Source organism: Lathyrus oleraceus, chromosome 2, assembly GCF_024323335.1.
Source record: "Lathyrus oleraceus cultivar Zhongwan6 chromosome 2, CAAS_Psat_ZW6_1.0, whole genome shotgun sequence".
Lineage (NCBI taxonomy): Eukaryota > Viridiplantae > Streptophyta > Magnoliopsida > Fabales > Fabaceae > Lathyrus > Lathyrus oleraceus.
The window spans coordinates 261,522,406-261,546,471 of record NC_066580.1 but is presented as its reverse complement, the minus strand read 5'-3'; the positions used below and the strand labels follow the sequence as shown (position 1 = coordinate 261,546,471).

The 24,066-nt window shown below is 39.5% G+C and overlaps 1 pseudogene; it reads right to left on the bottom strand.

Moving 5' to 3' along the window:
• Positions 1 to 3,755, bottom strand: part of LOC127121337 (UDP-glycosyltransferase 89A2-like) — a 39,417-nt pseudogene extending 35,662 nt beyond the window's left edge.
• Positions 3,756 to 24,066: the final 20,311 nt, after the last annotated feature.

Below are 24,066 nucleotides of genomic sequence, written 5' to 3'. Positions count from 1 at the left end.
GTTGAGCTAACCTCGTTCCTTCGTCTCTCTTGTGCCTGATTTCTTCAATATCTTCGTCGACGAGACCCTTATTGGGTAGATTAGCGTCAAACGTGGCATTGAGCCAAAGTTGTAATAAACAAAAAGGGCCAGACAACAGAAGATTCCCTTTGTACCCCAAATTCTTTAGTTGAGGCACTCCGTTGCTCAAGGATTCGTACAGGCTGGCCAAAATCATCTCACTTAAGCAGATATCATGCCCCACATGAAGTTGACTAGCCAAGGTGGGATATTTTTTGGCCACTTGTAGTGATTTCGAGCAAAACATAGAGTGCGATAGCCACAAACCCAGGAAAGTTATATGCTTCATATCAGAGACAGTTTCAGTGTCTTTATCATGATAGTGGGTTATATGTGTTGAATATGCTGCCCTTGTAGTTGAAAAGGCAATGGTATCTATGGAGTCGACATCAGGATCATAAGTGTGGCCAGTGGGTTTCAGCCCTGTGATAGCGGCCATGTCGAAAAGTGTGGGGGTGACCATTCCACAAGGTAGGTGGAAGGTATAATGTGTGTTGTCCTAAAAGTACAATGAAGAAACTAACATAGGGTTACTATAATCCAGGTCCAATTTTGACAGCATAATAAGGTTGTATATCCCTATATCTTTCCAAGCCTGAGATTTTCGTTTCTCTATTTTTTTTAGCCAATTGGAGTAATCAGTGGGATCTTTGAAAGTTGGGGTGGCATGAAAGGCTCTAAAACCATTGTTCATAAACCTCAAATCTATAGAGTTTTCAGTTGGGGTATTTTCTGAAGAAGAAGTCCTAGGGTTTTTAGCTTGTCCTATGGGTTTGCATTTATGGTAAGACGAAAAAAACTCTCTAAGCTTGTTGGTATCAATGTCTAAATCTGCTAGAGGTCCAGATAAGGCATAAGTTTTATTAGAGACAGAAACGGGAATGAGTACCTAAGAAGCATAAATCTGGCGCACTTCCTCTGTCTGAGGTTCTGGTAGGTACTGACGATTACCAACAGCAAAGGGGGCGGATAAAGTAGCAAATGACGGGTGTTCAGAATTTTTCTTCGGAGCTTTGGACCTATTGGCAATAGTTTTGGAAGAAACTCCTGTTTCCTTGAGAGTTCTGTTTGAAGCATCCATCGTTAAGGTTTGAAAAAGCGAAAATCTGGGTTTCAGTTAGAAAGGATTGGGAGAAAAGAAGGCTGGAACGTTTGAAAATGCAGAGAATGTGAGGAAGTTCTGAAATGCGTAAATAATTGGGTTTTATAGACCTATCAGGAGACGTTTTAAATCAACATTAATGATAGACAAGTTAATGGGACACGTGTATCCCTTGGGCAGTGCAGTGAAAATGGCAATTAATGTTATAGCCATGATTTCCTAGAAGCTAGGAAACGTGCTGAGTGGAAAAGATTTTGTTGTAGGCTGAAAAGACGTGGGTAGGAAAAAACAATGATGACGCTGACGTCACCAGACAAATGGAAGAACTGAAAGGTTTTGCCAACATTGGGACACGTGGCAGTATCATGAGGCATCGAAGTAAGGTCTCAAAAAAGTCTTTCTCTCTTGTATGTCGAAAATGACATTTTTGGGGGGCAATCTGTTAGCTCAAATTTTCGTCGCCCACTTCAAATTACCAAAATTGGAAAGCATGTACAACTGACTTCGACTAAGAGGTGATTCGACCAGCTGAAGGTAGACTTGCTTAGCTGATTAAATAAAGATCAAGCTTATAGATGAAATTTCTGAGCGGTTCCTTAAGGAGCGGTTAAAAAATGTTTTCGATCAAAGATTTGAAATTTAAATAAATGAGGGAAGAGTTCTTCGGTAGAACCCGCAGAGATACACGTGGAAGTAGAGTGAGCGAGCATACACATGCAGGATGCCACGTGTATCGATGTGATTGAAGCACCCTCAGAGCGGTTATTTCGATCTAGTATAAATATAGGGTCTTAGAGTTAGAAAAGTGTGTGTCAAATTGTGTACAAAAACCTGCAAATTTACTAAGTATTCGTGTGAAGAAAAACTGTAAAACGCAGAATGTATGTTGTCTACACCATTGTTTAATCATTTTAAAGCATTACAAAGTTATCTTTACTTTCTTCAGAAATATCTTTCCTTGCTCTTTACTTTCAAACACTTTATTTCTTACTTCGTTGTTTACAATTTTAAAGATCTTTAGTTCCTTTTGTTACTTTGAACTTTTACCTTACATTCTTAAAGATTCCAGCACTTACCTACCTTTTTTATTGCTTTCAATCCTTCTATAATTCTTGTCATTTACTTCTTCTTTAACAGTTCTAAATATTGATTTAATATTGTTCTTTTGTTCAAGTCACTCTTTCGTCTTTAATTTTTATTTAACGCTTCGATTCGACATTTAGTTTGATTTTTTATCAGTGTTACGCTTACTAGAAATTTAGCACATGTCCTAGGATCAATCTGATCGATCCTGTAAGTGACCAAATTTAGAAATTTGGAAGATCAATGGTTGTTTACCATTTTTCAAGGTAAACACTAACTCATCCGGGTCGGGTATCAAATCCTCCCCCTCACAAACCCTCACTGCCACTCCCAAATCCTCCACCAACAGCTTTGCAATTACAAAGTGGTCAGCCTCCATTGGCCACCCAAGAATCCAAACCCCAGTCACCACTGCTTCCAATATCGAATTCCACCCGCAATAACTCAAGAACCCGCCCACGACACGATGACCCAATATAGCCATCTACAGAGCCTAACTCCTTACCAAAATCCCTCGACCCGAAACCCGTTCTTCAAACCCGTCCGGCACCAACCCATAACCTTGTTCTATTTGCTCAACCATTAATGGTGCCTTTATAACCCAAACGAATCGAATCCCGGATCTCTCCAACCCGGGTGCTAGCGCCTCCATTTGTTCCCTTTTCAGACACTTTTGACTCCCAAAACAAACGTACAACACCGAGCCATCCTCCTCCAACCGATCAAGCCATCATAACACGTCAGACCCACCATCTAGATTAGCATCAACCCGAATAGAATCCAATGGGCCAACAACGTAGACTCTACTATTACCGCATCGGGCTCGAAAATGATCCAAATAAGGACCATCAAAAGCTTCACAAGTATTTAGAACGAATCCCCAGCTTGCAGAGTTGGAAATGAAAATCTCCCTTACGAACTCAGATTCGGGGTCTGATTCTCTATAATGAAGGAGTATACTATAAAGGTGTTCATACTTAAATGACGGTGTTCTGGGTAATTCCGGGAACTGAACAACCTCCTCCGACTTTAAGAGCAGTGGGTTACTCCAATCGCAGTTCATAACAAATTTCGATAAAGCGCTAAGAGAGTAAAAAGCGACTCTTGGAATACTGAGTTCATTAGCGAGTTGTTGAGTCCAGCCAAGGAAGAAATCGGATATGAGAGCTAAAGGTGGATTAGGGTGGGTGTTAAACCATTGGGTAATTAGGTTATGGAGATTGGAAAGAGTGTTGATGAAAGAGTAGTTTCCGGAGTTGCCGACATCGCGGATGTTTTCTACACCTGGGGGAATTCTGGGGTGTGAAGGGAAGGGGAGAATGAGTGTGTTGATGGTGTTTTGGTGGGTTGATAAGAGTGGGTTTAGAACCGGTAAATTGTTGGGAGTGACGATGATGGTTATGGTGAATGTGTTTTGAAGTGCTAATTGATGAGTGAGATCGAGGAGTGGAATCATGTGGCCTTGTGCTGTGTATGGGAATACGAGAATGTAAGTATTCGAGTTCGACATGCTTGATTTGCTTGAGGAGTATGATGTGCTTGTTCAACTAGGTAGCTACATTTATAAGCCACAACAATAAAGAACCAAGAAGACTATTTTTTTATTTATGTCAACCATTATTATCAATGAATCCTCTCAAGCTATGAAATTTCGATAAAAAAATTTTCCAATTTTTTTCATTAAAATAAAAATTAATTATATAATATTTTTTTTATCATTTTAATAAACTATAAAATAATTTAATTTAATTTTTAATAATTACAAATAAAATATATTAGAAAATTTATTTTTTCAATTTTTAATATTTTATAAATTTAATTAAAAAATATTAAATAAAATGAATTATTAGAAATTTAAGGGTATTGTTTTGGGAGTGATCTTATATGTGAAATTTTGACCCAAATAACCTAATTTTTTAAAAAAAAAATTCAAAATAACCCAGTTTCAAATTATTTTTCAAAATACACCAATTTGAATAGGTGGCGCCAGATGATTTGGCGCCTGCTCTATAACTTAGAGAGGTGGCGCCAATTGGATTGGCTAGTGCACCTATTGTTTTCAATCCAATTGACGTCTGTGTGTTAATTTATAAAGGAGACTCCAATTAGTCTGGCACCTATGTGTGTTTCGTATTTTTTTTTAAAAAATATTATACATTTTAGATAAAAGTCAAAATCGGACTAATTGATATTAATATTAATACGCTTTTACACAAAAAGACTAATGTCATTGAACAGGATGACCTAACCGACCTCCGGTCCCACATCCCCTAGCTACCCGAACGCGTGACCCTAACCCATGTTGATGATTCACCCCATGTATTTGAGTATCTAAGGGTCCAGGAACATCACCACCATCTACAGGAGATTGCCTAAGATATTCGGACAAATTCGCGTAGTCTTCTGTATGCATTGAAGCGCTACCGTCATAGCTGAGTTCGTGACCCATGCCAGAGTAGTTGGGTTGTGTTTGAGTTATTGGAGGGCGACCAAGATGACTGAAGGGCGACATTGGTGTGAATGATGCATCGAGGGAAGGTTGAAATGATTGTTGTGGTGTTTGGTAGCCATATGGTTGTTGCATGTTTGAGCTTTGTGATGTTTGGGTTTCTTGGCTATAGTAAGAGGAGAGATGGTTGGTGTTAAATGATTGCTGAGTGTTTTGGCTAAGACGGCTATGGTAAGGTGATGTGTTGGGTGCATAGCGGTGCTGGATGTCTTGATGATGATTTACTTGTTGGTGTGGTACGAGGTATGCTCTTGGTATTGTGGTTGGGTGTTTGGCATGTTAGGGTTGTAGGTTGCGTTTGTGGATCGAAAATTTTGGTGGATAGGGGGTTGTGAGTTACCGGTTTGACAATGTTGTTGGGGCTTAAATGTTAAACCTTCTTGTGTGTAAGTTACTTGGCGTGAGTCGTATATGTACATATCCTCGGCAATGAACTCAAACCCAACCGATCTGTACCAAGCCATATAATTACGAGTTGGTTTTTCTTCGGTTGGCATCACAACGTCAGTTAAGACATGGTCTTGTCGGTGCTTCCATTTTTGACACTTAGATTTAGTGAAGCTCTGCCAAGGGTTAAAGTTCCATTGGTCGTTAACTTTTCATATATGCCATTCTCCGAGATTTGTCGGGGGATCTGGGATGTGTTGAAGCATATCGAACTGCAATTTAACCCGATCACTATGGTACATCTACATAGTGGTGAATCTTATGATCAGTGTGCATGCAGTCCAAACGGTTGCGTCTTGTACATTGATTTCATGGTCATGATCCAAGTTTAGATATGGAGTCCAAATAAACTGAAATGTGAACATATATTAGATTATAATTTTTTTTAAAGAAATTAATAAATTATTACGAATTAATTAGGTTAATGGAAATACATCTGTTGGTCGAAGGTGATCCAAGAGATTATGATACTGGGTAATACAGTGTCTAGGACATATGTTGTAACTCATACCACGTGCCAACCATCTGCACCATAAAAGTAAATATATTATTTAGATATAATAATCGGTAAAGTAAGTAAATATAGTCCATTTTTAAGAACTTACTTTTGTGCGTACAGGAATGTGAACGGGTTGTGGTTGACGGGCTCTAGGGACGGTAGTTTGGACCAACCCATGCTTTCCGCAAAACAGCACATCCAGAAAATGTAGATGTGTCTTTGTATGCATTTTTACACAAAGAGCTATAAAGATAAGGCAAACAAGCGGACCCCCAACTGTAACTTCTTATTATATTTACTTGTCTTAGTAAAGGTAAATACATAACATACATACTAGAACCACTACCTTCGGGAAATAAAGAAAAACCCAATTAAAAGCATAATATAACACCTATTTTTTATTATTCAAGCGTCTTCGGTAGAATTTTCATCTGACTGTAAGTTGTTGTAATATGCCTTAAGGCGTGAAAGGATTATACCTTGACCTCTCGAGTTATCATCTAACAAGTCACCATCCAAGAGGTCCATGCAAATTGAATTCACATAGTTGGTTTTACCATTTACCGCCTTACCCTCGATAAGCAAATCCCAATAACATGTAGACATCTTCTAACGTCACAGTACATTCACCGGTTGGAAACCAGAATGTGTGTGTCTCGGGACGCCATCTTTCACGTAATGTAAGAACAAATTTAGTATCAACCGACCAAGACATTATTTTTCTTACATGTCCAAAGCCGTCGAGTTCGACATAAGGTTGAATAATCGTGTCAATGTAAATTTTACCCGCTAAAGGTACGGGACGATGAAGATTTTGAATATACGTTTGTTAGTCACGAACATTCTAGTTGGAACTCTATTGAGTTATATATTACTCTTCAACAAAGTATACCATCTCAACAATCTCAGATAACTAATCAAGTTGAATCTGATAAATTTGATTCAGAAGACTCAGATGAAGTCGACCTAGAAGTAGAAGTAGAAGTCAACGTCGTTGATGAAGAAGAAGAAGAAATTGAGACACGTGTCGATCATATGTTGAACAACAACATTGAAGATGACGATTATCCAACGCCATTACCTCTAATTCATGTATATAATCCGCCTCAACATATGACAAACATGGATTTGCATGACGATGAAACATCCAACAATGTTTGTTATAACCCGTATCCACGATCAGAGGGTGAGTTAACAGTGGGAGACACATTCCGCACTAAAGAAGAATGTGTGCGAGCTATCAAAATATTTCACATGAATAACTCTGCTGATTTCAATGTGAAACACACTAACTAGAGAAGGTATGTCATCAAATGTCATAACATCCTTTGCAAGTTTCGATTGGTTGTGTCTCACAAGAAGAGAAGCGATTCTTGGGAGATAGCTTCGATAGACCCACCTCATAGTTTCATTGCCACTAGTGTTGTACAAGATCACTGTAAATTAAGCCTTGAATTGATATGTCAAGACATTTTTCCGCTTGTTAATAAATACCCATCAGTGAAGGTGAGTATAATAATATCTCATATCGTCACAAGATATAATTATACTCCATCTTACAAGAAAGAGTGGATTGCAAGCACAAAGACTTTTGAACAAGTATTCGGCAATTGGGAGGATTCATATAAAGAATTCGCATGGTTTTTATAGGCACTTAAAACATACGCACCAGGAACTGTTGCAATTTTGGAGACATTGCCAGCATTTGCGCCAGACGGAACTTGTGTTGCTGGAAATAGAATTTTTCACCACCTCATTTGGGCGTTTCAACCTGTAGCACCTCAAATTTGCACCTCCCATTCATGCATTCATCTCATTTTCATTTTTAGGTCATTGACATCACATTAATAATACATTATCATTGCATAGTACCTTGCATTTTATCAGTCAAGGCTGGCATCAAGGAGATTCATTTGTGCAAAGAGACCAAGCATTTCATTGAGATGGAGACCACATGAGTATTCTAGAGAGCTTACAATGAACCAAGGATCATTTTGAAGTAACTTGACCAAGTGTTAGATGCTCAAAGTCATCAGTGCACTGCCAAGTCATCTGGGGCCCATAAAAGTCAACTGAAAGTCAACTGAGGGCTAGGAGGTGGAGAATTGGTTTGAGACACATCATTCATGTCCAAAAGAGGTATATTCATCATGTCAAACATTTATCTTGAAGGATTTGAAGCCAGATCAAAAGTTTCCAAAAATGGAAAATGACCTGTAATTTCAAGTTTCCAAAAATGACAAGTTTTTGGACCAACTTCAACTCAACTTTCCAACATCAAATAAGCTTCAAATGAAATTTTGTCCAACATGAAAGTTAAAGATCTTTCTCTCCTATTTCCAAAACGTCCAAGATCATGAATTTATAATGAATGGTTAAGGAGTTATGATCAAATCATTGCCAAGTGTGCTTGAAACTTCAAATTGCCATATCTTTTGAACCAAGACTCCAATTTGGGTGCCTCTTTTTGCATTGTGCTCCTCATGAAATATATTTTCCAAATCATTCATTACATGGCATGAAATTCATTCACACAACCATTTGCCCATGCATGCTATTTTTGAAGGGAAATTGCCAAAATCAAAATTGGTTAATCACATGAATATAATTCCATTACCAATGTGTGCATGGGCTGATTTTGAGTGAATTTGGGCCTTCATTGTGCACTGTTCACGTAGGATTTTCATGCATGAGGTGAAATGGTAATTTGTGCATACACCTCTTTTCTTCCTAATCTCCATTAGCCTTGGCCTAATGATGTTTTCAAATTAATTAACAGGAGGTATATAAGGTTAATTGCAACTGTTTTGCTCATTACATAAGTTTTCAGATCTAGAAATCCATCTTCACTCTCAATTTTCTCTTCATTGATTTTTTAAAATTTTACACATAAACCTGGAATTTTCTTGCATAATCATGAACATGGAGTGATGTTGAGCAAGATTCAACGTGTGTTTGGTGGATTTTACCTCAAATTCATGCATACTCCAAGCAAGAACACAAGTATGGAAGGTCAGAATTGAGCTGGATCTAGGACGTGCCAAGCCTCAATTATTGCACAAAGCTTCAAGTTAGCATCTCAGGAGTTGATTTGGATCATTCGAAGCTTTGAATCGTGCGTTTCCAGAAGCTGCTCTTCAAGAGGTTAATTTTTCGAATCTCATAATCCTTTAATCCATTGACATGTTAGTGTAGATCTTGGAATGCTGATTCTGCTGATGCTTTTAGAATTGAAAATGATGAATTATTGAGAAAGAGATATATGTGATTGAAGTTTTGAATGACAAACTTTTTTTGCTTCGATTTGCATGATTGGTGATGAATTAACATGAATTGATGCTTGATCTGTAATGTCCATGTTATAACCATTCCGTTGATGTGTTCATTTTAAAATTCTGGATTTTTTTGGTTGTGTGCACTGTTCACTCACCGTCTTCGCAAGGAAGACGGTGTTTTCCTCCCTGAACCGCCTTGCCTTGCCGCGCCATGAACAGTGCCAAGTGGCTCTGGTTTTTTGCTAGGGTTTGTACTTTACATGTGCCACGTGAGGGCCTTGCAAGCGAAACCATTGGCCAGCGTCCTTTTGACTTGCCACGCATACGCGTTTGACTACTGCGCTGGAAGCCAACGCATTAGTTGAAACTCGGCGTTTCATAGTCCCTCACTTCGATTCCTGGTGGTGTGATTTTGGTTCATCGTGCCTCATTTAATTTGTACCTGCTTCGATTCCTTCTTGAAGCACTATTTTCAAATTAATCCTCATTTTCTATTTCCCTCCATATTTGTCTATGCCATGTTCATCTTAATTCAAATTATTTTTGCCAACTTCAAAAATGCATATCAAATTGAAAAATCATCCAAATAATTCCATTCTTTTTGCTAATTGTTCACATGTTTGTCCTTTATTTTTTGGTGTGAATTTCTGGATTTTATCCTTGCTGGAATTTAAATTGTGACTGTTTGATGGAGCATGTATGCTTTTGTGACCTTGCCTTATTCTTTCTAATGTGAAATGCTCAAAAATAATCCAATGTCCATGAAATTTTGTGTGTTGATTCTTAACATGATAATTGACATTTTAGGCTTGGTTTGATATTTTTCTCATGTTCCATCCCTGGTTTATGTACATGTTAATATGGTGTGACAATGCATGTCACACAATTGGATGTCCTATTTGATCATTTTCATTGATAGACCAATTGATTTCTTCTGTTTACAATTTTCGGTATGATGATTGTATTGGACATGTTGTATGCTCATGAAAAATTCCAAAATTGTTTGAGTCATTTCTGATTTAATGTGCATTTCCTCACTTGTATGTCCTATTGATGATCATGTTGTGTGTCTTTGCCATATTTTGTTCACCACGTGACTTTGCTTGATGATTTTGATTTGGTCCTTTTTAAGACTTGTTCTTATTTGATTAAATGTGATTCATGTTGAGTTTTAGCTTCTGTTTTGACTTTTTACCCCACCTTTGACCCTAGCCTTTGAGCTAGTGGTTTGTTCTCATCCTTTGGACTTTGTGTTTCAGGTTTCAAGCATTTAGCCACATTGGTTGATATGATCTCATCACTTGAGATACAAGTTATTTTGGTTGACTAACCTTGCTGTTTTGTAGGTCTTGTGGATGATGAACCAATTTAGTTTGCTTGCATTTTATGCCTTGCATTGACATTGTCTGATGATTGGTTGTCTCACTGTTGGGCTTTCTGATTGTTTTGTCTGAATACTATACTGATTGTTTGGTTGTTTACACAGGTACATTAGTTGCTTTAAGTTCATTATTTGAACTTTGCTTTGCTTGTGGTTGGCATACCACCCAAGTAATGACCTCTGACTTCATGTAGTCTGGAAGACCTGCTATCTTTAGCAGGCACTTGTCTGAAGCCCTCCTTAAGAGGCAATGTTTGTGCTTGTTTATCTTTGTGCCTTGCATTTCAAGTCTGAAGGTGAGAAAAACAAGAAAGGGGGGTTTGAATTGTTTTGGAAAATAAGCGATTTTTGCAAAATAAAATCACACAGGATTTTATACTGGTTCGCTTATAACACAAAGCTACTCCAGTCCACCCGGCCAAGGTGATTTCGCCTTCAACAAGGACTTAATCCACTAATCTTGAAAGATTATTACAACCAACGTCTAAGAGAAAGATCTCTTAGTCCTCTCAAGTATACAGACTGCGCAGAGTCACTTGAGGAATATAAAACAACTTAGATAAAAACAGAGTTTGTAATCTAGAGTGCTTCTAGGATAAAGCAAGTATTACAGCAGTAAGAGCAATTAGAATAATTCACGTTCTGAGCAAAAGCTCGTGAATAATTGAGAGAGAGAAATATTTCAGTGTCTTGAGGTATGTCTCCTAATGCAGTTGCTGTCCTTTATATAGAGGTGAAAGGACCGTTGAATTTGATGGCAGATATTTTTGTCTTGATTAGAAATTAATGCCATAACTTTTGTTGTTTCTTGCCAAAACAACTTTGTCTCCCTGAATAACTTCTTTCCAATAATAGTTTCTTTCCATTTGAAGTTGAAGTTGCCGTTACTCTTTCTGGATAAGGAAATCTATTATCAGAGTCTGCGTTACTCTGTTAGACTGAGATCTTGAGATGTGGCTTCAGAGCTTCTGATAGTCCTCATCTTTTAGATTTCTAGTGTTGACTTCAGATGATCTTAAGATTTCTGGAGTTCTGATGTACCGTTGCTTAGAGTCAGAACTTCTAGAGTGCACTTCTTCTTCAGATGCTTCTGATATTCTGATATGCTGTTTTGTTCAGAGTCAGAACTCTAGAGCGCGTTTCTACTTCAGATGCTTCTGATCTTCTGATAATTTGTATCTGATTTGATTCTGTATCTGATGACGCAATCAGATTCCTTTCTTCTTGTTTAGAGTCCTGCATACTTAGAAACTTTTCGTTAGAGTGCCATTTTTGGTTTCATCCTTTGTTATCATCAAAATCCTAGAATCTGTTGTAGAATAATTTTTGTTCTTACAATCTCCCCCTTTTTGATGATGACAAAACAAACTTAAATGACAAATGAAACATAAAAAATTGAGTTTATCAGATCAGATAGAAATGAGCTCCCCCTGAGATAGGCTAGGGAGTTCAGAAGTTCTTACCAGAGCTTCCAAGCAATGAAGTTTCTCGATACCTTCTGCAATTTCTTAAGTCCAGTGTTAGATGAATTTATTTTTAGAGAATAGTATGTTTGCAGAGTGCTTAAGGTTTTAGGCAATTTTTCATCAGAGCTATTTGATTTCTCCCCCTTTTTGTTAGAATCAAAAAGACTTCAACAAAATAATAAATAGAAAAAAAAGATATATATATATATATATATAGATAAGAGAAACGGAACATCAGAGATAATGACAAGAAATGAAACATCAGAAACAAGGATAAGCAAAGCAACTAACAAAGAATCCTAAGTGCCTAAGGGTTGGGAGGAGGAGGCATTCTCTGAAGCAGTTGGTACAGCAGGTTCTGAATGTTGGCATTGACAGTGTGCTGTTGATCCAATCTAGCCCAAACATCCTTTTGCTCTTTCTGAAGCTCCTCAAGGGTTATGAGAACCAGAGGGGCAAAAGTGGAGGACTCCCCCTGAGTCAGAGCAGTCTGTTCTTCAGCGGCTTTAGCTTCAGCTTCGGCAGCAGCCTTTGCTTCAGCTTCAGCAGCAGCCTTTGCTTCAGCTTCAGCAGCAGCAGCAGCATCAGCAGCATCAGCTAGAGTTTTGGCTTCAGCTTCCCGTACCCTCTGAAGTTCTTCGTGTCTTGCTCTTTCTTCTTCTTCCCTTCTGGCCTTTTCTTCAGCCTCTCTAGTCAAGCGCTCATGTAGTCTTGCCTCAGCGTCTCTGATGAAGTCATTTCTGACTTGCTCAGAGATGTGCTTCAGTTTAAAGGCCTCAGAAGTCATCCAGCCAATGACTCTGTTCCAGTGTGTCCTAACAGAGTCAGGATCATCACTGATACCAGAGTTGATGGTCATAGACTTGACCTTTTCAACTGATGCTCCTGCAAATAGCATAATTGCTTCCTCTAGGGTCGACAGGGAATGTTCTGGTTCAGATGGTTGAGGTGGAGAGTTTGGAGGGCTTAGGTTGAGAGTTTGAGGTTCAGCGGAAGTGGTTGGAGGGATAATGTCAAAGGCGTTGAGGTCAGAGGGTTGACCTTCAGATGGAGTGACGGTTGGTTGTTCTGTGGATGGTGAGGTTATTTCAGGCTCAGGTGGAGGTTGTTGTGGTTGTTTTGAATCACGGTTTAGAATCTGAAGTCGGGCTAGTGTGGGAGAATCGGAGTCAGAGGGTTCGGTGTCAGAGGAAATGTCAAAGTAGGGAGGTGATTCTGGGGCTGAGAATGAGGAAGTGGTTTGATTTAATTGTTCAGCTTCGGATAGGGGTAAGGAGGTATTGGCAAGGTTGAATTTGGGTAAGGGTTGAGAGGTTCTGGTGGTGGAAGGAGGAGTTTCAGAGGTGGTGTAGATGGGTGTAGGTAGAGGAGTAGAAGAAGAAAATTGCTGTACAGAGGGAGCAGTAGAGGCAGACTTACCAGAAGACTCTTGCAGAGATGCTGGAGGTCTTGATTTAGAGGATTCCCCTAGCTTTGCTTTATTCGCCTTTGATGCCTTCTCAGATGGACCTCTTTTAAACCTCACGAAGTCTGGAGCTGACTCTGGCAGATCGCTCAATCTGAAGTCTGAGATGTCCACTCCTTCATCCTTCAGACGTTGGAGATAGTGGAGAGTTGCTTCTTTGGGTTCATTCCTGTAGAACTTGCAGAGACCATTTGGCATATCCCTCTGATCTTTTAAGGCTTCCTAAGAAGTATCCAGAGTAGGTTTAACGAGAATCTTCTCCAGAATCCCCATGCTCTTCAGATTCTTGGAATTCAGAGGCCTTCCAGTTTCTATAGCCAAGTCTTCCATGAGTTTGTGTTTAATCAGATGGTCCACAAGACCATTTTCTATCAGCACGTCTGAGAGGAGTCTTCCCAGAGGAATGTAGGTTTTGGGTTTCATGTTGTTCCTGGTTTCCCGTGCAGAATCTCTGAGGTATTTGAAGAGGAGTGCAGGGAGGCACAGCTTCAGACCCTTATGGATACAATACAAAATGCATTTCTGATCTATATTGATGTAATCTGATGAGTTAGATGTTGGGCGATGATGAATAGTTCCCAGAATGATATTGAGCCACACCCGGAGATTCTGATGAAGTTCCTTGTTCTTTGAGGGATTTCCTTCTGTGTTGAGTTTCAAGATAGTGGGGTTGATTTCTTGAGCAATGTATTTTGCCCTAGGATTGATGTTGTAAATCCTTCTTCCTCCAGCTTTTTCCATGTTTAACAAGGCAGCTATAGACTTTTCAGTAATTACAATTTTGACCCCCAATACGTAGGAGACTATGAAGTGGTCGTTAGCGTCAGCAAACCTCCAGAATTCCTCAATGAGGTTTGGGTAAACAGGGCCATAGAGCCGTTGAAAGTAGTTTTCCCAACCTTGTTGACGGAGTTCTTAAGTTAGGTCTACTCCATTCCTCTTCATGTTGTTGAAATCAACCAGTGATTCACACAAAACATCCAGTTTCTCGAAAGGAGTTGCAAGATTGATATGAGGCTCACGGTCAAGAATGTGAGGCTCCTTGTATACTGGTGTTATAGTTACGCCTGTAACTGTTGGAGTAGGAATGCTTGTGCTTTGAGCTGCGTTGCTGGAGTCCATTTGTTGAGAGTAGTTGAACACAGATTGCTGTTGAGAATCCATTGTTGATGAAGAACGAGATGAAGATGAACTGCTTGCAGAAATGCCTGAGAGAGAGCTGGTTTGAGAAAGTGAGTGAGAGTGAAGTGTGTGCACAATGTGAGAGAAGTGTTTAAATATTCAAAAGAAAACGCATGCAAAACGACACGCAAATCAGAGTAAACACGAAAACCAAGTTAGCACGTTTAGAGGGAGAAATGATTATGGCTCATTAATGAATGTCTAATCCCAACAGTATGCACACTACTCGAGGAGATTTCAAACGTCTGTCCTTTGATTTACTTCTGGACAGCTGTCTAGAAGTTCCAAGGTTAGACGCAATTCACTCCACGTGTTCGCTTTATCTGATCTTCAGGAATACCAAACGAATGGTTCCTGGAGATTTCTAACTCAGATATCTTCTTAACTTGGTAGAAGTATCAGAGTCAGAGGCAGAAGCTCATTTGTTTATGTCAGAGTCTCATTTTACATCTTCAGAGGCACAATTTATTCAGGCCAATTTTGAATGTTCAGATTTTCTAAGATAAAAAGAAATCTATCTTCAGCTAAAGGCTTAGTAAAGATATCTGCCCATTGATGATTTGTATCAATGAACTTCAATGTTACTATCCCTTTCTGAACATAGTCTCTGATAAAATGATGTTTTATTTCAATGTGCTTGGCTCTGGAGTGTAGAATGGGATTCTTACTTAAACAAATGGCAGCAGTATTATCACAAAAGATAGGAATGTTACTCTCGAAGATTTGCATATCTTCTAACTGATTCTTCATCCAGAGCATCTGAGTTGTGCACAGTGATGTTGAGATGTATTCAGCTTCTGCAGTTGATAGAGCGATAGTTGACTGTCTTTTGCTGGCCCAGGATATCAGATTGTTTCCTAGGAGCTGACAATTTCCAAATGTGCTTTTTCGTTCCAATCTATCTCCTGGGTAATCTGCATCACAGTAACCCGAAAGTCTATACTCTGATGTTTTCTCATACATCAGGCCCAGGTTAGGAGTTCCTTTCAGATATTTGAAAATTCTCTTAACTGCTGTTAAGTGAGTTTCTCTAGGATCTGATTGGAATCTGGCACAGAGACAGACACTAAAGAGAATATCAGGTCGAGTAGCAGTTAGATAGAGAAGGGAGCCTATCATACCATGATAGAGCTTCTGACAAACCTTTTTGCTGACTTCTTCCTTTTCAAGAATGCATGTTGGGTGCATGGGAGTCTTTGCAGAGTTGCATTCAGCCATGTCAAATTTCTTCAGAACATCTTTTATGTAATTGCCTTGATGAACGTACGTGGCTTCTGAAGTTTGGTTAATTTGAATTCCCAAAAAGAACTTTAGTTCTTGCATTAAGCTCATTTCAAATTCTGCCTGCATTAACTCAGAAAATTCTTGACAAACAGAGGCATTAGCTGAACCAAAAATAATATCATCGACATATATCTGGCATATCATGAGATCATTGTTAAGGTTTTTACAAAAGAGTGTTGAGTCAACTTTCCCTCTGATAAAATTGTGTTCCAGAAGAAAATTACTTAGACGTTCATACCAAGCTCTGGGAGCTTGTTTAAGTCCATATAAGGATTTTTTAAGTTTAAAAACATGTTCTGGAAAATTTGGATTTTCAAAACCTGGAGGCTGGTTGACATACACTTCTTCTGATATGTAACCATTAAGGAATGCGCTCTTGACATCCATTTGATATAATTTAATAGAATGGTTTATAGCGAAAGATACAAGAAGACGAATAGATTCTAACCTTGCGACTGGAGCAAAGGTTTCATTGTAGTCAATACCTTCTTGTTGACTGTAACCTTGAGCTACCAGTCGAACTTTGTTTCTGACGACTTCTCCTTTCTCGTTCAGCTTGTTTCTGAATACCCATCTGGTTCCGATAACGTGAGTGTCTCTGGGCTTGGGAACAAGATCCCAGACATCATTCTTTGTGAATTGATCTAACTCTTCTTGCATGGCTGAAACCCAGTCGTTATCTTGAAGTGCTTCATCACAGGACGTAGGCTCGATCAGAGATACTAGTCCCAGAGGAGTCTCTTCAGAGATCTTGAAGGTAGATCTGGTTCTGACTGGTTCGTCCTTGTTGCCCAGAATCAGTTCTTCAGATACGTTGAGGCGACTTTTAGCTTTCTTGGAAATTAATGGAGGATTAATTTCCTCAGAGTTCTGAACGGCAGTGGCTTCTGGAGCTTTGTCAGATCCTGCAAGAGTGATTTCTAAATCTGCAAAATTTTCAACTAGCTTTGACTTTTCAGGGTCAAGCTTATCATCAAATCTGATATGAATTGATTCTTCCACAATTTTGGTTTCTGTATTGTATACTCTGTAGCCTTTAGAGCGTTCTGAGTATCCTAACATAATACCTTTCTGTGCTTTGGAATCAAACTTGTTCAGATGTTCTTTAGTGTTTAAAATAAAGCAAGAACATCCAAATGGATGAAAATATGAAATGCTTGGTTTCCTTCCTTTACACAGTTCATAGGGAGTCTTTTCCAGAATAGGTCTTATGGAGATTCTGTTCTAAATGTAACACGATGTATTTACAGCTTCGGCCCAAAAGTGCTTAGCCATATTAGTTTCGTTGATCATGGTTCTGGCCATCTCTTGGAGTGTCCTATTCTTCCTCTCTACAACTCCATTTTGTTGTGGAGTTCTAGGGAAGGAGAAATCATGGGATATTCCATTAGAGACAAATAATTCCTCAAAGGATTTATTTTCGAATTCGCCACCATGATCACTTCTGACTCTGACAATTTTAGAGTCAAATTCTTTTTGCACTTTGGAGCAGAAACTCGTGAATACAGAGTGAGACTCACTCTTGTGTTTTAGGAATTTCACCCATGTCCAGCGACTGAAATCATCAACAATGACTAGTCCGTACTTCTTTCCATTGACTGATGCTGTTTTCACAGGACCAAATAGATCAATGTGAAGAAGTTCCAGAGGCTTAGAGGTAGTAACAATAGTTTTCTTTTTGAAAGACGTTTTTGAAAATTTTCCTTTCTGACATGCTTCACACAGAGCATCTGAAGAAAACTTCAGCTTAGGTAGGCCTCTGACTAACTCGAGTTTATTTAGCTGAGATAATTTCCTCATGCTAATGTGGCCCAAGCGTCTATGCCATACCCATTGCTCTTCGTGAACGGACATCAGACATTTCACATTTTGTTCTTTTAAATCAGAAAGATTAATTTTATAAATATTGTTTTTCCTCTTGCCTGTGAATAGGACAGAACCATTGTTTTGATTTATGGCTTTACATGTTTTTTGATTAAAGATCACATCATAACCGTTATCACTTAATTGACTTATTGATAACAAATTATGCATTAATCCTTCTACGTAAAGGACATCAGATATAGAGGGAAGAGTACCATTACCAATAGTTCCGGAGCCTCTGATCCTTCCTTTCTGATCTCCTCCGAAGCCTACGAATCCAGCGTCTTTAAGTTCCAGGCTTTGGAACATAGACTTTCTTCCCGTCATGTGTCGCGAGCATCCAGAGTCCAGGTACCATGACTGGTGTTTGAACTTTGCTGCATAGGATATCTACAACATAAACAATCTTATATTTTGGTACCCAGAGTCTCTTGGGTCCTTTCTGATTAGTTTTCCCAGAGTTTCTTATCATTTTGGGTTTTCTAGCATTTTCAAATTTTTGTTCTTGTGTGTGTGTATAGTGATATGAAAATGGAGATTTGAGTTCGTCACTAGTAGAAGTTTTATCTTCCTTAGGATCATACCCAATTCCTTTTCTATTATTCTGACTGACTCCATAAATCATGGATGCCATTACACTCCTTCCTATCCCATTTTTCAGAAACTTTTGAAAGGCTTTTTCGTATTTATAAATTATTGTATTTGAGGTTTGTGGAGCTTGAGATAACGCTTCTTCCAGTTTTAAACAATTTTTCTTTGCTGCATCTCTTTGTAATGTTAAAGATCTGTTTTCATCTTTTAGTTCTAGAATTGTCATCTCAAGTTTGCCACATTCTTCAAATTTTTCTTCAAGACAGCCTTTTATTGCTTTAAACTTTTGTTTTAGTTTTTGATATGAGCTAAGGGTTTCAGACAAGCATGATTCTAGATCAGATCGAGAGAGTTCAGAAAATACCTCTTCAGATTCTTCATCTGAACTGTCATTGGGTGTGATAGCCATTAATGCTACATTGGCCTGTTCATCAGAGTCAGATTCTGATGAGTCAGACTCGCTATCATCCCAGGTAGCCATTAATCCCTTTTTGGTTCTGAGGGAATTTTTCTTGAAGCTCTCTTTTCTGGAACTGTCTTTCTTTAACTTAGGACATTCATTCCTGTAGTGACCTGTTTCTTTACATTCATAACAAATAACATCTTTGTTAGTTTTACCTTTAGATGTTGATTCTGATCGATCCCCTCTGGGTCTTGGTCTTCTGAAGTTGTTGTTCCTCTTTTTCCAGAGTTGTTTAACTCTTCTGGTCAGGAGGGACAATTCTTCTTCATCATCAGAATCTTCCTGTTCAGAGTCATCCGCATCTTCTGTTTCGGCCTGGAATGCTTTGTTTCTGTCAGATTTGCATCTTTCAGATCTGGACTTTAATGCTACAGACTTGTTCTTCTTCTGAGGCTCATCTTCCTCTAGTTCTATCTCATGGCTTCTCAGGGAACTGACAAGCTCTTCAAGACTGATGTTGTTCAAATCCTTAGACAGCTTCAGAGCAGTGACCATGGGTCTCCACTTTTTTGGCAAGCTTCTGACTATCTTTTTGATGTGATCTGCAGTTGTGTATCCTTTGTCTAGAACTTTGAGACCTGCAATCAGAGTTTGGAATCTAGAGAACATTACCTCTATTGCTTCGTCATCCTCCATTTTGAAGGCTTCATACTTCTGGATTAGAGCCAGAGCCTTTGTTTCTTTGACCTGAGAGTTTCCTTCATGAGTCATCTTCAGAGAATCAAGTATATCTTTAGCTGTTTCCCTGTTGGTGATTTTTTCATACTCATTATAGGATATGGCATTGAGAAGTATCGTTCTGGCTTTGTGATGATTCTTGAATACGCGCTTCTGATCATCTGTCATCTTACTTCTGGGAACTTCAACTCCAGCATTAGTTACAGGAGGTGTGTATCCATCTGTGACAATGTCCCAGAGATCAGCGTCATAGCCTAGAAAGAAACTTTCAATTATATCTTTCCAGTAATCGAATTTCTCTCCATCAAAAACAGGAGGCTTAGCATTGTAACTGTCTCTTTCGTTTGTCTGGGCCATAGTTTTTCTCGTTCTGGATCTCTCTACACGGTTAAGTGTTTGATTGGAAAATCAATAATAGAGCCGAAGCTCTGATACCAATTGAAGGTGAGAAAAACAAGAAAGGGGGGTTTGAATTGTTTTGGAAAATAAGCGCTTTTTGCAAAATAAAATCAAACAGGATTTTATACTGGTTCGCTTATAACACAAAGCTACTCCAGTCCACCCGGCCAAGGTGATTTCGCCTTCAACAAGGACTTAATCCACTAATCTTGAAAGATTATTACAACCAACGTCTAAGAGAAAGATCTCTTAGTCCTCTCAAGTATACAGACTGCGCAGAGTCACTTGAGGAATATAAAACAACTTAGATAAAAACAGAGTTTGTAATCTAGAGTGCTTCTAGGATAAAGCAAGTATTACAGCAGTAAGAGCAATTAGAATAATTCACGTTCTGAGCAAAAGCTCGTGAATAATTGAGAGAGAGAAATATTTCAGTGTCTTGAGGTATGTCTCTCAATGCAGTTGCTGTCCTTTATATAGAGGTGAAAGGACCGTTGAATTTGATGGCAGATATTTTTGTCTTGATTAGAAATTAATGCCATAACTTTTGTTGTTTCTTGCCAAAATAACTTTGTCTCCCTGAATAACTTCTTTCCAATAATAGTTTCTTTCCATTTAAAGTTGAAGTTGCCGTTACTCTTTTTGGATAAGGAAATCCATTATCAGAGTCTGCGTTACTCTGTTAGACTGAGATCTTGAGATGTGGCTTCAGAGCTTCTGATAGTCCTCATCTTTTAGATTTCCAGTGTTGACTTCAGATGATCTTAAGATTTCTGGAGTTCTGATGTACCGTTGCTTAGAGTCAGAACTTCTAGAGTGCGCTTCTTCTTCAGATGCTTCTGATATTCTGATATGCTGTTTTGTTCAGAGTCAGAACTCTATAGCGTGTTTCTACTTCAGATGCTTCTGATCTTCTGATAATTTGTATCTGATTTGATTCTGTATCTGATGATGCAATCAGATTCCTTTCTTCTTGTTTAGAGTTCTGCACACTTAGAAACTTTTCGTTAGAGTGCCATTTTTGGTTTCATCCTTTGTTATCATCAAAATCCTGGAATCTGTTGTAGAACAATTTTTGTTCTTACAAAGTGCTCCTAAGTGAAGAGGCAATTGGCAGATAGAAGGGATGTGCCATCCATCCCCTGCTATTCAGTTGAGTCATTCATCTTGCTCGCACTATGTGCTGATGCATTTTGAATAAACACCCAAGATCATTGTCTAGAGTCAGTCAAGTGGAGTAGGGTCCCACATTCTGGACCCCCACACTTTCATTGAGCCAAGCTCACCCAGGCCCGGGTTAAGAGCTATGAGGTCCAACCCTCATCTCACTTTTCATCTGCTCACCCTGACGGTCAATGTCAATGGTTAAGAGCCTCAGATACCCTTCTAGTTGGCTTGTTTCTCGAGGTTGATATGACCCTTTGACTAAAGCCCAGCCTTGATGTTTGAGCCCCTTGTTGGTGTGTTCACTTCATGCTGTATGTGTTTGTGTGGTGTGATTGTATCCCCATAGGATTGCTAGACTTCGCATAGTCTCTCGTTTGCATGTCAATTAAGGTAGCACGGTTCCTTCGTCTAGGACTTCCTTTCTTGCGTGAGCATCCTAAAACACAAACCAACATTATCCCCTCTTAAGGACACGTTAACTCCTTCTACTACAGGTGAGTAAGCCTCCAAAGGTCGAGCATCCGGTAGATTGCGTAGTGACGTTGTCCACTTAAAAAACACAAACCAACAAAAATAGTTTAGCCGAACTACGGCAACTCTGATTCTCATGTCCAGATGAGATACGTAGGCACGAGATGCGATGTCTTGTCGAGTTTGACTAACAACTAACACTAATTCTTTTCTCTCGCCCTCGTTGCGATTGAGACCTTCCCTTTCTCTTGCCCTAGTTGCAATCGAGACCCTTCTGTTTGGGTTTCTCTGCTTGGAGTCTGACGTAAGTCCAGCAATTGGCAGTCGGTTTCCTATGTGCGTTTGTTTGTTCGGAGTCTGATGTAAGTCCAGCGATTGGCATTCGGTTTCCAGTTGTGTGTTTCGTTTGACGTCTCAGCGTCTCCGTTTAGCTTTTTGTTTGGCGTGTGTTAGCTGAGCTACGAGTGCTCTGATTCTTCTCTGGTTAGAGAAGATACGTATGCATAGGATGCGATGTCCTAGCGAGCGCGTTTCCCCCTGTCCCCGAACTACGTTAACTCTGATGTTTGTCTCTGACAAACTACGTAGGCCCAGGATGCGACATCCTGCCGAGTCTTTTTCTTCCGTCTTTCATCTGTGTTTTAGTCCAGTTCTGTGCAGTTTCGAGCAGTCTTTTTAGCAATCTTTCTTCTTTTCTTTCTGAGCGTGGATCCCGTCGAGTACGACGGATGCGTAGGGGTGCTAATACCTTCCCTTCGCATAACCGACTCCCGATCCTATCAATCTCTGGTCTTAAGACCATTTCCTTTCCAGGTTTACTTCAAGCATTTCCTTTCCCTCCTTTGGGATAAATAACGCACGGTGGCGGCTCTGTGTCTTTTTCCCGCCGGTTTTTCGCGTAATGTGACAGCTGGCGACTCTGCTGGGGACTATCCCGAGAAGTTGACCTCTTGCTGGTCCATCTTCCCTAAGCGAGTCAATCCTAGCGCTCTTTAGGATAGGTTTTGGTTGCTTTTACTGTTTTATTTATTGCATTTATGGTCATTATGTTGTGATTGTATTATGTTTGCATATATGTTTGCATCTATGCTTGCATGCATCATACTTTCATTGTGCTGGCTGTGTATCTGTCTCTCTGTGGGGTGGGAGTTACAAGAGGTAAAAGGCCCAATACACAGGCTATGAGTGAACTCTAGGACACCTAGGAATAGAGTGATTCATGGGAAGCGGGTGGTATGGCGCCACTTAGCGGAACATGGTATCACGAGCAGTTCAGATTCTGATGGAGTATTATTGTTGCATACATCTGGTGTGCATATGATGATATTCTTGAAAGGGTTGTTTATCCTGCGTTTCTCTTTACCTTACCCTGGCCTAGATGTCACCCGTGAGTGGGGCGGGATTGAATCATTACAGGTACTGTTGGTGACTTGATCTGTTGGTGACTGTATTCTGTTGGTGACTTCTATTTGGTCCTGTTGGTGACTTGGTTCAGAAGTATGGGTTCCAGATGACCTTGGGTTTCATATGACTTGGTTTGTGGTTTCTGGTTCCGATGCCGAAGTTCTGATCCTGTGCTCCGTGATACACAGCCAACCAGTCATAATTGCATCATTTGCATCATAGCATGTTTATTTTCAAAAAAAATAATGCAAAAAAAATGATAAAAAAGAAAAAGAAAAAAACTAACTTGTACATGCATATCATTTCTCAGGTTCATTCAGGAGTCTGTTCACAGTGAGAGATGGCAGCCATTCCGGAGTTGAAGAGGAAGACTTGCACCTACAGTTTCTACCGTGAGCCATTGACATCTTTGGAAGAGTTGAGTAATCTGGTGACCGGCTGTAATCAGAAGATGTTTGAGGATCAGTATGAGGATATTCTGATGTTGTTGAAGATGGTGGTTGACCCAGTACCGTTGCAGACTCTTTTACAGTTTTATGATCCAGAGCTCCGTTGCTTCACTTTCCAGGACTATCAGTTAGCGCCCACTCTTGAAGAGTATTCTATCCTGATGAATGTCCCGATCAAGTACCGGGTGCCCTTCCTGGATGTGCCAAAGGAGGTGGATTTCAGGGTTGTTGCTAAGGCTCTCTATTTAAGTATCAAAGAAGTGAGTGACAATTGGAAACCAAGTGGTGATGTTGTGGGTTTGTCTTTGAAGTTCTTGGTGAGAATGGCTAAGGAAGAAGCGAAGAAAGGGAATTGGGAAGCTTTCAATGCTCAGTTAGCTGTCATGATCTATGGAGTTGTCTTGTTCCCGAATATGCATAATTTTGTGGACCTTGCAGCCATCACTATTTTCATTGGAGGAAACCCGGTTCCTACCTTGTTAGCTGACACTTATTATGCTATCCACAACAGCCATGGTAAGGGTGGAGCTATCAGGTGTTGTCTCCCATTGTTACTCAAATGGTTCTTGTCCTTTCTACCAACCAGTGGACCGTTTGTGGATACTCAGAGCACTCATAAATGGACTCAGAGGATTATGTCACTCACATCCTATGATATAAGGTGGCAAGCTTACAGGTTTAATGTGCGCAATGTCATTATGAATTGTGGAGGGTTTCGTAATGTTCCACTCGTAGGGACTAAGGGTTGCATCAATTACAACCCGGTTCTTTCTCTCCGTCAGTTGGGGTTTGTCATGAATGGAAGACCGTTAGATGCTGAGATAGCCG